At 37.7% G+C, this 14,124-nt stretch overlaps 1 protein-coding gene across 2 annotated transcripts in view; it reads right to left on the reverse strand.

Annotated features, from left to right (window-relative positions):
• The window catches only part of CNOT2 (CCR4-NOT transcription complex subunit 2), an 80,851-nt gene that overhangs the window by 45,576 nt on the left and 21,151 nt on the right, over positions 1–14,124 (reverse strand). The window lies entirely within an intron of this gene.

Raw genomic sequence — 14,124 nt, forward strand, 5'->3', positions numbered from 1 at the left:
TTGTGTTTTATAATGAAATATTCTCTACAGTGTAACTCATCACTGAGCGGAATTTTCACAAGTGTTTCACATAGTGTTTCACAGCAGTGAAGTCTACTGTCACAGTCCTGCTCCTGGCTTTCTCATTAAGTTTTTAGGCAGCTGGGCTCTTGGTCCAGCTGTGCTGTGTGGTTACAGCCATGGTAACACTATGCCATAGCATGTGGGACAATGTAATAGTCACAGCACCAATTTACAGTATCTTAATAGCCAAGAAGCTGTATTTGAAGATCAAGGCAAAGCACCCTGTTGTCCATATTCACTTTATCAAAAGGATAAATTCTTGTATAATGGAGAACACTATGAACTGGGGTGACCAATGAAGTTGCCATCCTAAATTTTTCCATCATGCCTATTCCACGGTGGCTGCTGGCAAGAATTGAACACAAGTAGCAACTGAGGTACCACTGATTTACTTCTGGTAGGTTACACTTGAGTTCACACAGGATTTGGTACACCACCTTGTCCAAACATTCCTACAGCAAGTACAGACCCCTCCGGGACAGGAGCAAGAGCACAGCCAAGGGGAGTAACCACATGCAACACCCCACTTGCCCTGTACAGGGTGCCAGTCAGCACACAGCATCTGTGCATGGTTTTCTTTATTTGCTCAATTGTCTTTTCACTGGAAAAGAATGACAACAAAACCCTAATAAACACACAGGTACTAAAAGATCTTAACTATTGTTACATTCATGCTTCTCACATAATGTCAAAAATTTCAATTGAAAAGAAGAAAATATTGACCAATGCCTGTCAAGTAATGATTCACAAACACTGAAGGAAAATAAACTGTCAGCAAGCCATGAAGAACACACAGAGAAAAGATGCATGATCTGAAGCACCTTTTTTGTTAATAAAGACAAATTTGCTAAACTTCAGATTAAATGCTTAGATACCTAGTTCGGGCAGACATAGTCCTAAATTAAGCAGATAAAATTAAGGACCTGTAAATTTTCTTTCAAAAAGGACTTACAAGTTTCTTCATTTCAGGTTATTAAGAGAGAATTAATTCTACTAAGACTTTCACTATACTATCGCTTTGTGCACTTTGAAAGCATTCTCTGAATCCTTTGTGTATTCATTTCTATGGGCTTCCTATAGTCAGATTATTTGACAAGAGGCTGAAATGCAAACATTTAGGTTTTCTACTTTCAGTGTAGAAAGTGTATCCTTGGTAAGTTCTATTTTTCTGCTTTTGTTATTGTTTTCTACTTTAATAGCTTTCTTTTTAAAAACGTAGATAAATTTCAGAGGAAAAATACTTCAAATATCAATTATTTATAGCGATCCAACAAACAAGGAAGAAAAGCTGTGACTTAGCCTAGTTAGGAGAAAGACAGGAGCCCCTCTGGGAACTTTGTGACTTCCAATACTTATCTGATCCTCTACTCTATATTGATGTTTCTGTATTTCCTCTCATCAAGAGCAAAGTATGCCTGCAATTCTCTACAGCAATTTTCCAGTCCCTTTCTGTAAAGATTACTAAATTTTATAACTGACCTTGCACTTTAACATAAAGTAGAACTTTGCACTTTGTTCCCTCTTCCTATATGTGTTCATAGGGACAAACATATCTTCTGAATCAGGGGCTCTGAAATACAACTTTCTCATTCTTATTCAAATCAACAAAGGATTTAATACAAACAAAAACCTACATCTGATAACATTCTTACAAAAGCATCCCTCAGGTTTAAGTCGTGTTGTAAAGTACCTACTTTTAAAGGAAGCAAAACATACAGTCTTGGATGACAGGCTTCTGTAAAATTCCTTGGTACAAAAAGTGGTAGACTGGAAATGAGAGACAACATGGATATAGAATCAAACCAAAGAAGGTTTCTTTTACAAGGTAAACTCATTTTAATGCTTCAGAAAGAACAAAGTTGAAGATTACTCTCAATAAATGAATGACTTTTCATCTGTGGATCCAGTTTTTCAAAACAGGTCTGTCTGGTACTGCTTCATGAAGTATCAGATCTAGTCCAAATTTAAATAAGCTGAATCACATCCCATGGGGCTCCCAAGCTCTACTAGTCCTTATTCCTCCTACCCTGGCACCTGCATGTGTCTCAAGCACAACTGACTGGTTCGGAATATATAAATTCATGAACGAGAATACTCATCTGCCTTCCTTATCACAGCAATTAAGTCAGGACAACTTCTGTCATCCTGATAGCAAGGATATCTGGAACTACAACTTTTCAAACTCCTCATTACCAGTCTACCCACAACATTGCTGCACTTTAGACACTGGCTCTCACCTGCAAAGGGGAACAGCAGTTCCACACCACAGGCTTCTCTGGTCTCAGCTTCTTTAAAGCGCTACATCAGAGACTGAGGACAAACACACTGCCACAAAAATAATTTTTAGAAACTACTGTTGAAAGCCACAGTCCCTAATGGCAAACTACCTACCCAGCCTTGCTCCAGGAAAGCCAAAACAATCTGGAGACTGTCTTGGATGCAAAAGGAGCACACTGAAAAATTACCCTGAAGAACAAGAAACCATCCCATGCCAAGCATAATTTTTTTCCAACCATTTGGGATTCTGGGACAAGAGCTAGGAGCCCATAGAAGAAAGTTCACATTTGCATTTAAATTCTCAAACTGAATTCTAACTGAGCATGACAAACAATACATGACAACAGAAAGGAAAAATTCTTCAAAATCACTTCTGGGACTTTCCACAGTGTATCATTAAATTCACATTTTGGCAATATGTGTTTGAAACAGAGTAATCACAAAAGCAAGCAGTTCATCTGCAGCTCATCTTAGCTTAATGAATCCTAGGCATGTCAAGACACGTTCCTGGGAACATGACCATGCTACTTTCAAATGCAATTTGGCAAAACCCCAAAGCTAACTCATCTGTTTTGAACTTCATGCTTTATCACATTCACTTTTTCCCCCCAATAATTTGTCAGCTTTTACTAATCCGCAGAGTCCAGTCCACCCAAATTCCTCCCTTTATTCACAAGAACGTAACAAATTTTACATTTAAAATGGCATAATACCCAATTTAGAAACATCACCTCCTTCCTACTCTATGTTTAGGCCATAAATATAAAATCTGGCTGCACTGCATAGCACCACAGTTTGAGACTTGTAATAAAAAACAAAGCCACTGAAATTCTACTTACTGATGTTAAAATAAAAAACAAAACAGTTCTGAAATTGAACCTTTCATCTTCAAAGATGATTTTATTGGATTATATGCAATGCTATCCCCAAAGTATTTCATATCATTATTAACAACATACATTTCTGTATGAGCAAAACCAAGGGGCTTTTCATGGCTCCTTTCAGCCACTGCCGTTTCAGCTGAAGGAACGCTAGGGATTCCAAAGAATGTGTATGTGTAAAGCAGACTGTAAATACGAAAGATTTTTTTTTTAAGGGGATAAATAAAATGTCTTTCTTAGTCATATTCCAAAATGCAGAACTCAGCCACTCACTGTGCGGCAGAGCTGCTGCAAATTTACATCACAGAACCTCAACTAACTTTTGTCATGATTACAGACTGCAGTAAATGATACTGAGGTGTAACAGCCATTGCACTATGTTTCAATGCACTGAATGTAGTAAAACCATCCATCAAAAACTGAAGATGCCAAACCACTTCACATATTAGTAAGGTTCAAATTTTGGAATGCTATCACTTTTGGGAACACCATGTTTACAAATCTTAAAGAAAAGTATTTGCAAAAATTCTTAAAGTACATGTAAAATAGACTTTTAAAAAAATTTCTCTTGGCCACTCATATGCACATACACAACATTCCACATCACTTTTTAATCAAAACTCAAAAAGGCAAGGAGCATATCAATATACTTCAAAGCCAGTTCCTTCAACACCTCACTGTTGAATCTACTACCTAAATATTTTATAAATCAAAATCTTACATTTTGAGAGCTAATCCCAATCCCTTGGAATAAGGTACTCCTCAAAGAACCTTAAGCACACTGAAAAACACAACCTACCTACACACTGTATTACTGCCCCATTAATTTTTTGTTTCTGCTCAGGTAAGCAAATTTTTACCAATGACCACTTCCTGTAAATGAAGCAGACTGATAAAATATTATTAGCAAAATATATTGTTATGTTCCAATTCCTGCTGTTCCACAAACAGAAAAAAAATCCATTTGAAAACATTTTATACACTGAAAATACAATGGGAATAAACTAAGAAGGTCCCGAGTAGATTTAAAGCAAAGCCTAAATGCCATTAAGAAAAACCCAATTATCATACTCAAACTAAAGCAGGAGTCATTATCTAGAGGAATTTCATTTTAGAAACCAAATTACTCACTTGAAGATTTAGGAAAAAGACGGATCAGCAATAAGTGCTGGGGTATTTTTTCCCAGAAAAAAAGAAATTAAAGCCTGCAGAGATCTAGATCTACAGTATCTAGAGACCCTTTTTCCAAACAGAAAGCCATAGATGTCTTGATCCTGTACAGACAAGTTATTCTAGTAATACAGATTTGCCTCATAAGTAAACCACATAAGAAATCACAAATACCCCTGAAGTTATTTTTAACTGTGTAATGTATTCTCTGCTAACCCCAACAGAACGTGAATACTGACAACTCTTTCTATTATCCATCTTACAGAAAACTTCTCCTCCTTATAAAAAGACAGAAATGCTTCCAAACCCAATGCTCGGGACAGCAAAAGAAAGTTTGAATTCATGAACTAACAGATTTTCAGAGATGACTGGAAAGACAAAACCAGAAACTGAAAGCACGAAATCCGTATTTCCAAGTCCAAAGGAGAAAAGGGGAAAGAAAAACCAGCCCCAACAGAAAACTTAGTTTATTGAGAAAACAATGGAAAGAAAAATATTAAAAAAATTAATTAAAAATAAACAAAACAAACACAAAAGATCACCAAAAAGCAATTGGGAAAGCAGATGGCGACCTTTCACGGTCTAGAGAAGGAACCTGCTGTTGCACACAATCACAAAGTTGTAATTTTTTTCCCCCAGAAAGCCAAAGAGCACATCCACACTGTAAGACTGATGCCCAGAAGAGGCATAACACAACCAGCTCTGGGTCCTGCAGCTGCATGGTAGAACTTCACCCAGCTTTTGCATCATCCCTTCTCAGATTACTTTCCTACAGTTCTTTACATCAGAAAAGTGGTAACATTTCAAAGTACATTTGCTAACTAATTTGGACATACTTACTCTGTAAATTTTTTTAAACCATTCAACCAAAACACTTCGGTGAAACAATTCCCAAAGCACTGGTACTGTAGGGAAACTATTCAAGGAGGTTACCACCAAACACAGCCTAGAAAAGAGCAACCAAGTTGCTTAGGTCCACAGCAGTCAGACCTGAGGTCCCTGAGCAACTCAAGTGCAGCCCCAGGTCCACTGCACTATGCAACACAACCCAGTTTGGCAATGGTGGGGCAACGAGAGGAAGAAAAGCAGGACAGGCTACTGTCTCCAATGTTGCTACACCACGGCACAGCACACTCAGCCTCCTCACATCCGGCAAAGAAACAGCAGGACAGAAGGCAAATTGCTGTCTTCCTCATTCCACTTACAAAGCTTGCAAAGTCTACATGCCCCACCAAAAAGCCAGCAGAAAGTTTCAGGTGCCCCTGGCTCTGCAAATGAACCTGGCCTCGCAAGTTACATAACCAGGTAATCCAGAGACACTCTCCCTTCACCAGCACTAGCTAGCTAAGAGCAGCACTGCTGCCCAAAGCAAGCAGGACTTAGCACTGCTGGATACAAGTGCACCAGCAGTGATGTGTCTGACAGCTGGCTTTTCATCTGACAAAACGGAGGTGGTATCAAATACTGTGGAAAACCCATAGGTGAGGAAGAGATTTCTGTAACAACTTTGTTGGCTATAAAAAAGCACAAATTAGACTACCTAAGCCTTACTGGAACATCCCTTCTGCCTGGAAAGAGTCTGGATCCTTCAGGAACTTCAACACATAGGCCATCAAACTTCACAGCTTCCCCAACTCCCTTCTGGGTAGATTCTAAATTCACCTCACATTCCCTAATGCTGCTTTCTTTACATGCCTTAAAATGTTACGATTCCAATTCTAGCGTCCCCATACTTAACAATATTAAGTATTCCTTCTCACGTGGCAATCATTAAGACTGTACTAGATTTATTTTATTAAGTTCAGACTTGCTGTACATTGAATGGCTCCTGTCAACGAGTCTTATAAACCTGCTGATAGAAGCACACACCATAGCTGGTATGCAAATAATAATGAAGTCATAAGAAAAATTAGAAAGGATTATATTCTTTTCCTGAACAGATCTATCAACTTAATCACAGCATCAACAATTGGTATCAGGGTATAATCCCTAAAGTGTCATAATTTCAACACAAAACAAGATTCCTCATTTGCCTTGCAGAAAAGGAAAGGGCTTGGGTTGCAAAGCCTCCCTAGGCAGTATCACAGAAGAAGCTGGGTTTCACTCAGCTCTTTCTCCTCTCTTTACTGCGTCAAACACCTGCTCCAAAGCAGCCTTTTGGTCAGTTCCAACAGAAGAAAGGTATCTCACACCATTACAACGTGAACTTTACCAGACCAATTAAAACAGTACTACTTTAAATTCCACAACACTCCAGTCTCATCATCCTTAGGATATGGATTGATAAAACATGAGTGGGACCCTACTCAAGTACCAAAATAGGCAAGACTTGAGAGCACTGTAGCCAAACCATATCAAAAATAAATACGTTTTTAATGAGAAAATACCAATCTTCATTATTTTGTTACATATGTAAATAATGTTTATTAAGACAACATGCTTATCCAAATATTAGTCTATGTCAGCTATACAAACACAAACTATTCTCATTAACATCACCCTAACTTCACCTAATTTTCCACGTTTTATAGGAAATGAGAATTCTTCAGCCCAAAGGCTGTGCATCAAATAGTATTCTTCTTTTCCAATTTAGATGTTAACTTGATTAAACATTTTTCAGGAAACGTGAGACTCTCCCTAGCAAAGAGATACCTCGTACTCAAGAGGAGCAGCTGCTGACATATGGTAGTTTCTGGCTCCTGCCTGATCTTTCAGCTCTCCACAAGGTAGGAGCCGGTATCTACTGGGTAACACCATTAAATGCATCTCAAAACCATGAGGGCCCTTATACAATGCTCCTCAGCAACCTATCCCCAACATCTGACCATACCTATCCAAATTCTCTTCAGCTTCCTAAAAACCTTTTTATTCAAAGCACTGTAACAATCTTGTCCATTTAATTTTCCTCTTACTTTCCTTCTGCACATCTTCAGTTCTTCCCCTCTGCACTTCTGGTCCAAATTGCTAGTACCATTCCTTTTTAGTCCTTGTAACAGTTAATATACTTCTTTAAGTACAGCGTTCCATGTGAGGCCCTAACATAGTTGAACACAGCCACAGTATTTCACTGGTGTTCTGGACACAGGCACTCCTATGAATACATGCCAGAACAGTGTCAGTTTCCCTCTTTCCCTCAACAACATACTGCAGGTTTGAATGTTTTACTGCTCACTGTAAGCACCACCTCCTTTCCTGCTAATTGAGCAGTACTCTTCATTGTATATTTGTATGTTTTGGCATTTCTGTATTTGCCTATTTACGCAAAGTGCGTACATTTACTTTCTATTCTATCAGCCATTAAGTCAGGAAAAGTATTGACAAGTACTAGGCTCAAAAAAAAGCATATGAAACGTGAAATTTCCCTACAGTCTCACAGTGTAATATTCATACTACAGTTTTCCAAACAACTTATAGAAGCTGCAGCCTTCTTAACTAAGTTATGTAGACCACATACATACATTTTAGTGTGTGCCAAAAGCTCTTGTTGAAATATACAGGATCTACTGCTTCTCTACTCAAATATTCTGCTCCACCACTGGAGAAAACCATTGTTCAAGAGTATTGCAACCTAAGTTTAGGCTTTAGCTTAACAAACCCTAACAAAGTGACTCATCCTCCACTTTAACAAACATTGCTAGGTGTTCAAAATTCTTAACAACAACATTATTTAAAAAAACAAAGACACAAACAAAAAAACCAACCTGCAAAAAGACAACATACACTACTAACTACCTTATTTTAGAAGAAAGACAGAGTAGAGGTCACAGAAAAAAATAAATTAAAATCTGTGAAAAATGAAAAAAATGGCCATTAATATTAGACTTGATAGAACAAAAAAATTACATTTTCTCAAAGAACAGCTTCTCTTCCTCCCTTCTCTGATCTTCAGAAAAACTATGCAGTATTCACACTGACAGTCCTACCTTCAATCTCAGATCATACAGTTTGGACAACTGTCTCAAGGAAAAGAAATCTCAGCTTAAAAAAAATAAATGAAAACGAACATGTTAAGGGCCAGCAAAACTGAAAAGTGTTTCAAGCATTCCAAACTTTAATACAGATTAATGCAAAGCTAAAACAAAGATGCTTTTGACATTAAAATCTTAGGTCAGAGCAAAGACAACAGAAGTATTTCACTACTGGAAAGAATTCATTATTTAATTTTCAAATTCCAGTAAAAATTCCAGTCAAAACAGTGTTTATACTGAAGCATATTAAAATATGCATGTCATTTTGCAAAATTTCCTCTACACTAAACTCAGATATATAGCTTTTTATAGTCTGCTTCTATGTGCATTTTGAATAGTGCCTGCTTTTTTTTCCTGCAGAAGAATTACTTTGAAATACGTTCCCTCTGTAGTCTCAAGAGTCAACAGTCTTGCTATTAATGGACAACTTCATTATTTTTAATTTTGATATGCATTTGCCATAGTTAATGGACAATTTCATTATTTTTAATTTTGATATGCATTTGCCATAGTTGAATATTAATTTTATTCCAGCGCTGTCCTGACTTTACACACCTGAAAAACCTTGATCTGATCAGTGATCCTAATCTCAGTCACTTCAGGTCATTTTCAGGAACAAACTGTCCAGGATTTTTTTTTCCTTTACAGAGAAACAGCACTGTTTTCCTGTGTGTACTAATGCATAAATAATAACAAAAAAGTTTCTCTAGGTAATAAGGCCCTTCACATTTCCTCTGATCTTACTGATCAAAACAAAGCCAATAATGCTAAATTTGTCACAACAGAATTCTAACGGCTCATGCTAAAGAGTATATGATAATTTTGTCACACAAATATGCAACCAGCATCTGAAATTAATAACTCAACAACCACACACAATACCCTAAAACAAAGTTTGGCACTTACTGTATTTATCTGCAGGTCATTTACTTATTCTCTCCCATATTCTATTTCAACTGCATCTTACACTCGCCTAAGACAGCTCTACATTGACATTAGCATCTCAGGACACAGCTCTTGAAGCCTAAAGTAGAACAGACATCAATGAACTGCACTTAGGACAATCAAAAATTATTTTTAAACTGCCCAAACATACAGAGCTTTGGCAAGAGCACAAAATAACTACACAAAAGACAGTTAACAGAAAACAAACAGTAAGCACAAAGGACCAGTAATCCTGAATGATCTTTTACTACAGATACTACCACTATTAACTTGAGTAAGAGACAGCTCTCAAAGCAAAACCACCACTACTTTGCAGACAAGTTCACCTCCAAGACTCAAGTGTCACACTTGGTATGTACAGATGCACAGAAATATCCAAGTTAATCTTCTAACTACCCAGGTAAAATTAAGTAAGGGAAAGGAAATACTTGGAGCTTGTTCTAGCATCAGTTTCCTCTTTAACCACTTCATGAAATTAAATCACCATTGTCTTTCTCTGCATATGTAAATCCAAATTACAACAATGGTTTTCATTCAGAAAGAGTCATCATCTGATAGTTATGAAAAGTGCAGGATTATTAATTGCTTTGACATATTAATGGAGAGATAATCCTAAAACATGCACATTTCTGTATACTTTCCTGTCAAGTATACTTGCAAACAAAAATGAATCTCTCTACCTGCTTCCTTACAAAAACATGCTTGTTCACTTGAATCACACAGACAACTTAACAATCCCAACAGAACAAAGATTCTCATTTCACCAAACTTGGGAGACCGGGCAATAACAATCCACAGATCAAGATCTAAAGATATAAACAGTATACACACGCTTATGTGTGCATGCAGATCTCAACAAAAAGATTTCAATATAATAGATTTCAAAAGCTTTACCAACTGGTAGAATTTTAATTCTTTTTTAAATATAAAATTCTTATAATGTAAGCTTTCTGTTATCCCTCCTGTCCTGAAAAGATCGTAAAGAGCAATGGAAGAGTATTCAGTTTCTAGCTAACCATATTCACATTCAATTGCATTTCTCAGCTGCCTCATTGAAAATTCTTCATTAGCCTGTATGACTTGAAAACTATTTTTCATCTTTCACTTTTAATTCCTCTACATATTGGACCTCTGACAAGATAACTAAAATCAACATCTCCGTGCATAAACTCATGTCTTTCTCAGCATTTGGGAGAGCATATACACTGAAAATTTCATCTGGGGAGTGAATTTCCAGTGGAAAGACCACTCATTTTTAATAAAGATGACCAAACTTTCATTTTGTTAGATTTCAGATTGCTAAAGGGATAAAAAGAGTCAAGCAAATGTCACCACAAAAGCCCATAAAAAGATAGCATTCCAAAGACACTGACTTGGTCCACATTGCACAGCCATAACAAAGGTTCCTTACAAGGAGTGGTAAGAATGAACACCAGTAGTCTGCTTAGACAATACAATAGCAAGAAAATCCTAATGCACAGGGAAAAGTGTGAAAAGTGGTTAGTTGACATCACTGTAATAATGAGCCATTTCCAGTGCTGAAATAACCCAAAATGAGAATAAACATGGAGATGAAAGCAACTTTACATGGGTATATGGTCAAAACAACAAAAAAGGTAGTAACTCTGGTTTGGGCCTGCATAAGTGCTTACAATGTCAATGAAGCAATACCATTTCCTGTTAATACTACCTGCTTTTATGGTCTCATCTCTCTTCTTTCCTCTACTTGGAAATTACAGCTAACAAGATCATTACACTGTTTTACAGTGTTTTTCTTCTCAATAAGGATATTTCACAATGCACATTGTAGGTGATCACTATTTTAATCTCAAATTTTAATTCAAGAAATATTAGACCAATATTATCCTAAAAACTGGGAGACATTACTGCTGGATAAAGGAAAATGAAAAGTATCTCCAGGCTTCCAATAATAAGCAGAAGCAAGTCCAAACAGGAACATGTATATTATTTAAAAGAGCAACAATCTTTCTCACTGGTCTAGGGCAAACTTTGACCTTGCTCTCCTAAGGTGTTCAAATCACAACACACACCACATCAGCACACTCGTAAACCAAATTGATATTTCAAGAATTATTCTCTGAATGCATAATAGAGGTGACCAATCTATGTGTAGATGTCTGTCTCACAGGTCCAAATCTCCTACTCAACAGCCAAGTCATGAAGTGACGGAGACTTTTGCTAAGGTACTCACAACGTCCAGAGTACAATGAAAAGCAAACTCAATCCCTGCTATGTTAAATTATTTTGTCTTGATGAACATCCTGTGACTTTACAGGATTTTCTTCAATACTGCTATACTATAGTAATATATACCATTGTCACCCAAAGACAGCAAGCTCTCAGTCCCTCCACTTAAGTCCAAGACCTGTGCATCCCATCACAGATTAAATAAAACTAATCCTAATTAAACTTTACATTGGAAGGAGAAAGCTGTTATGAAAACAACCCTAAGGGCCTCACTCCAGATAGCAGTACAAATTACTCCAGTCAGCTGTATCCAACTGAATAGGACATAGGCAAAATTTCTCGGCACTGGGCCTAAAGTTTAGTCTTCCATTGAAAACAAAAACGGGTGCTTCAAGTCAACAATACAGTTAAAAGAACTCTGTTTCATTCCCACTGAAGGAGACATCACCATACCTTAGTGCTGTAAAGAAGCCAGTCAATCAGGTATTTTACTGTTAGCAGATCTGCATCACTAAAAAAATACAGATACTTCCTCTGTGACACTCACTTCCATATTTCCAGTGCAGTGTCTTGAAATTAAGAGAGACACCAATTAATTTCCTGAATGGCCAAGAGAACAGCCAGTCAGAAGCCTGAAGGAAAAGGGAGAGGAAAAGATGAATGCTTTAGAATAAAATTATTTCATCGCTCTCCTCCTCTTTGATATTAGAAAAAACAGGCTGGAAAAAAATCCTTTATCTCTGTAGCACAATGAAATTTTATACAGCAAAAGTCCACAGTGACTCCAGAAAGATAAAAGTAGTGACAAACTGTAGGACATGTATGACTGGTAAGACTTACGTCTAAGTGCATCAAGAACAGGAGAGAGTGTTTGTTGTGGATTTGGACTGGTTGTCTGGTTTGGTTTTTTTTTCACTTTAGAGAAACGAAACTGCAGGCAGGATGGACAAAGTGAGCAATGTGCACCTGCTGAGACACCTACAGTGACAGCAACAGAATGCATACAAATGGGTCATTAGAGCTGGAGGTGAAGCTTATAAAGCCTTCAACTGTGACTATTTTTCTTTAAGTCTGAAAAGAGAATAAGGAAAAGTTGAAGCCAAGGTCTCCAAGCAGTGTAAAAGCCACCTCATTTTGAAAAAAAAAAAAACCCTAAAAAATAAGAGGCGAAAGAAAGGATGCTGTCAGCTAGAAAACCTGACAACATGAGAGATCACCTCTTTTCAGGTCCAACAGCATAGGTAGATCCTCTTCAACAGATACAAGAGCTTTGGCAAAACACAGGTATATTCCTGCCTATCCCTAAACTCCAACAATTAACATTTCTCTGACTGTCAAGATAGCCAGACATAATGACAATACCAAAACTATCCCCCTAGAAGGCTGCAACTCCTGACCTTTCTTTCCTACTGGCAAGGAAACAGAAATCAGCAGTGAAGCAGAGCTGTGCTTCTGCCATAGCTGCAGGTAAGAAGGGTCTAGCTACTGCACAGTATCTGTGAGGTTTTAAGATTCTTCCCTTCCCTCCTTCTAATACACAGGCCATTGCTGCACCTTCAGCTAAATCCTAGAAGCAAAGCCGTTATCCTACTAACACCTGGGGATTTTGCTCTCTCTCTCATGGACAAAGATGACTGCAGACCTGTACTGTATTGTATTAAAAAGCTATTTCATTACCAGATGATGTGGGAAAGAGTGATCTACTTTGTGCTCCACAAATCCACAGCCTGGAGCACATGCCCAGGCAGGTTAAAAAAGCAAGCACCCACCTCATCTGCTGCTGAGAAGCTTTTGCACCTTGCCCTGCCCAACAATACACAGGCTTGAAAAGGCCACAAAGCCACTACCACAGATGCCAATGACAAGTAGGGCAAGTAGATTCGAAGACCAGAAACTCCAAGGAAAAAATTGTGCAGCTCAGGGAAAAACAAAAATAGCCAAGTGTTGTCAGCAAACAGGGAAGGGCACCAAGAATACTCCAGCTAAATACCACTTACAAATAGAAAAGGTCTCTAATTCAGATAGCTGTGAGCACACAAGGATCTGTGTGAACACCTACACGACTCATGCCTCAAAGGTAAAGCAATCTTCACATCAGTTAAAAACCTCCAAATATTTTGTTTGTTTGGTATAGTTAAAGGAATATTACATTCTATTAGATATTTGGGCAAAGAAGTTAACACACTGATGAAGTATTTGTCCAAATGCTGCATTCAGGGTCCAAGCTCCAGTTTTGAAGCACATGCAGCCTTTGGCACAACATGTCCAGAAACAGAACCAAGACAGTCCCAACAGCAACAAACTAGCCCCTGGACACTGGGAGTTCAGCACACATCAACAGCATTCATCTGAGCACCTCTGCAATATTCCTGCTTTTTTGTTTGGTCAGTATACACCATTGCAGTTAAATCAATTCATACATACACTGAAAGTGAATTTCATTCTATTTCATCTAACAGATTCTGACTTCTCCAAGTTTTCTCCTGCTTAATTCTTCAAGCATCATATATTTACATGGCGCTATAAGCACAAACCTGTGCTAGCCTAGCCCAGACAGGCACTGATGAAGATCTATTTTGTTCCATTTATTTGAACAACACAGCCCAGACATG

This window comes from Catharus ustulatus, chromosome 4 (genome assembly GCF_009819885.2).
Source record: "Catharus ustulatus isolate bCatUst1 chromosome 4, bCatUst1.pri.v2, whole genome shotgun sequence".
Taxonomy (NCBI): Eukaryota; Metazoa; Chordata; class Aves; order Passeriformes; family Turdidae; genus Catharus; species Catharus ustulatus.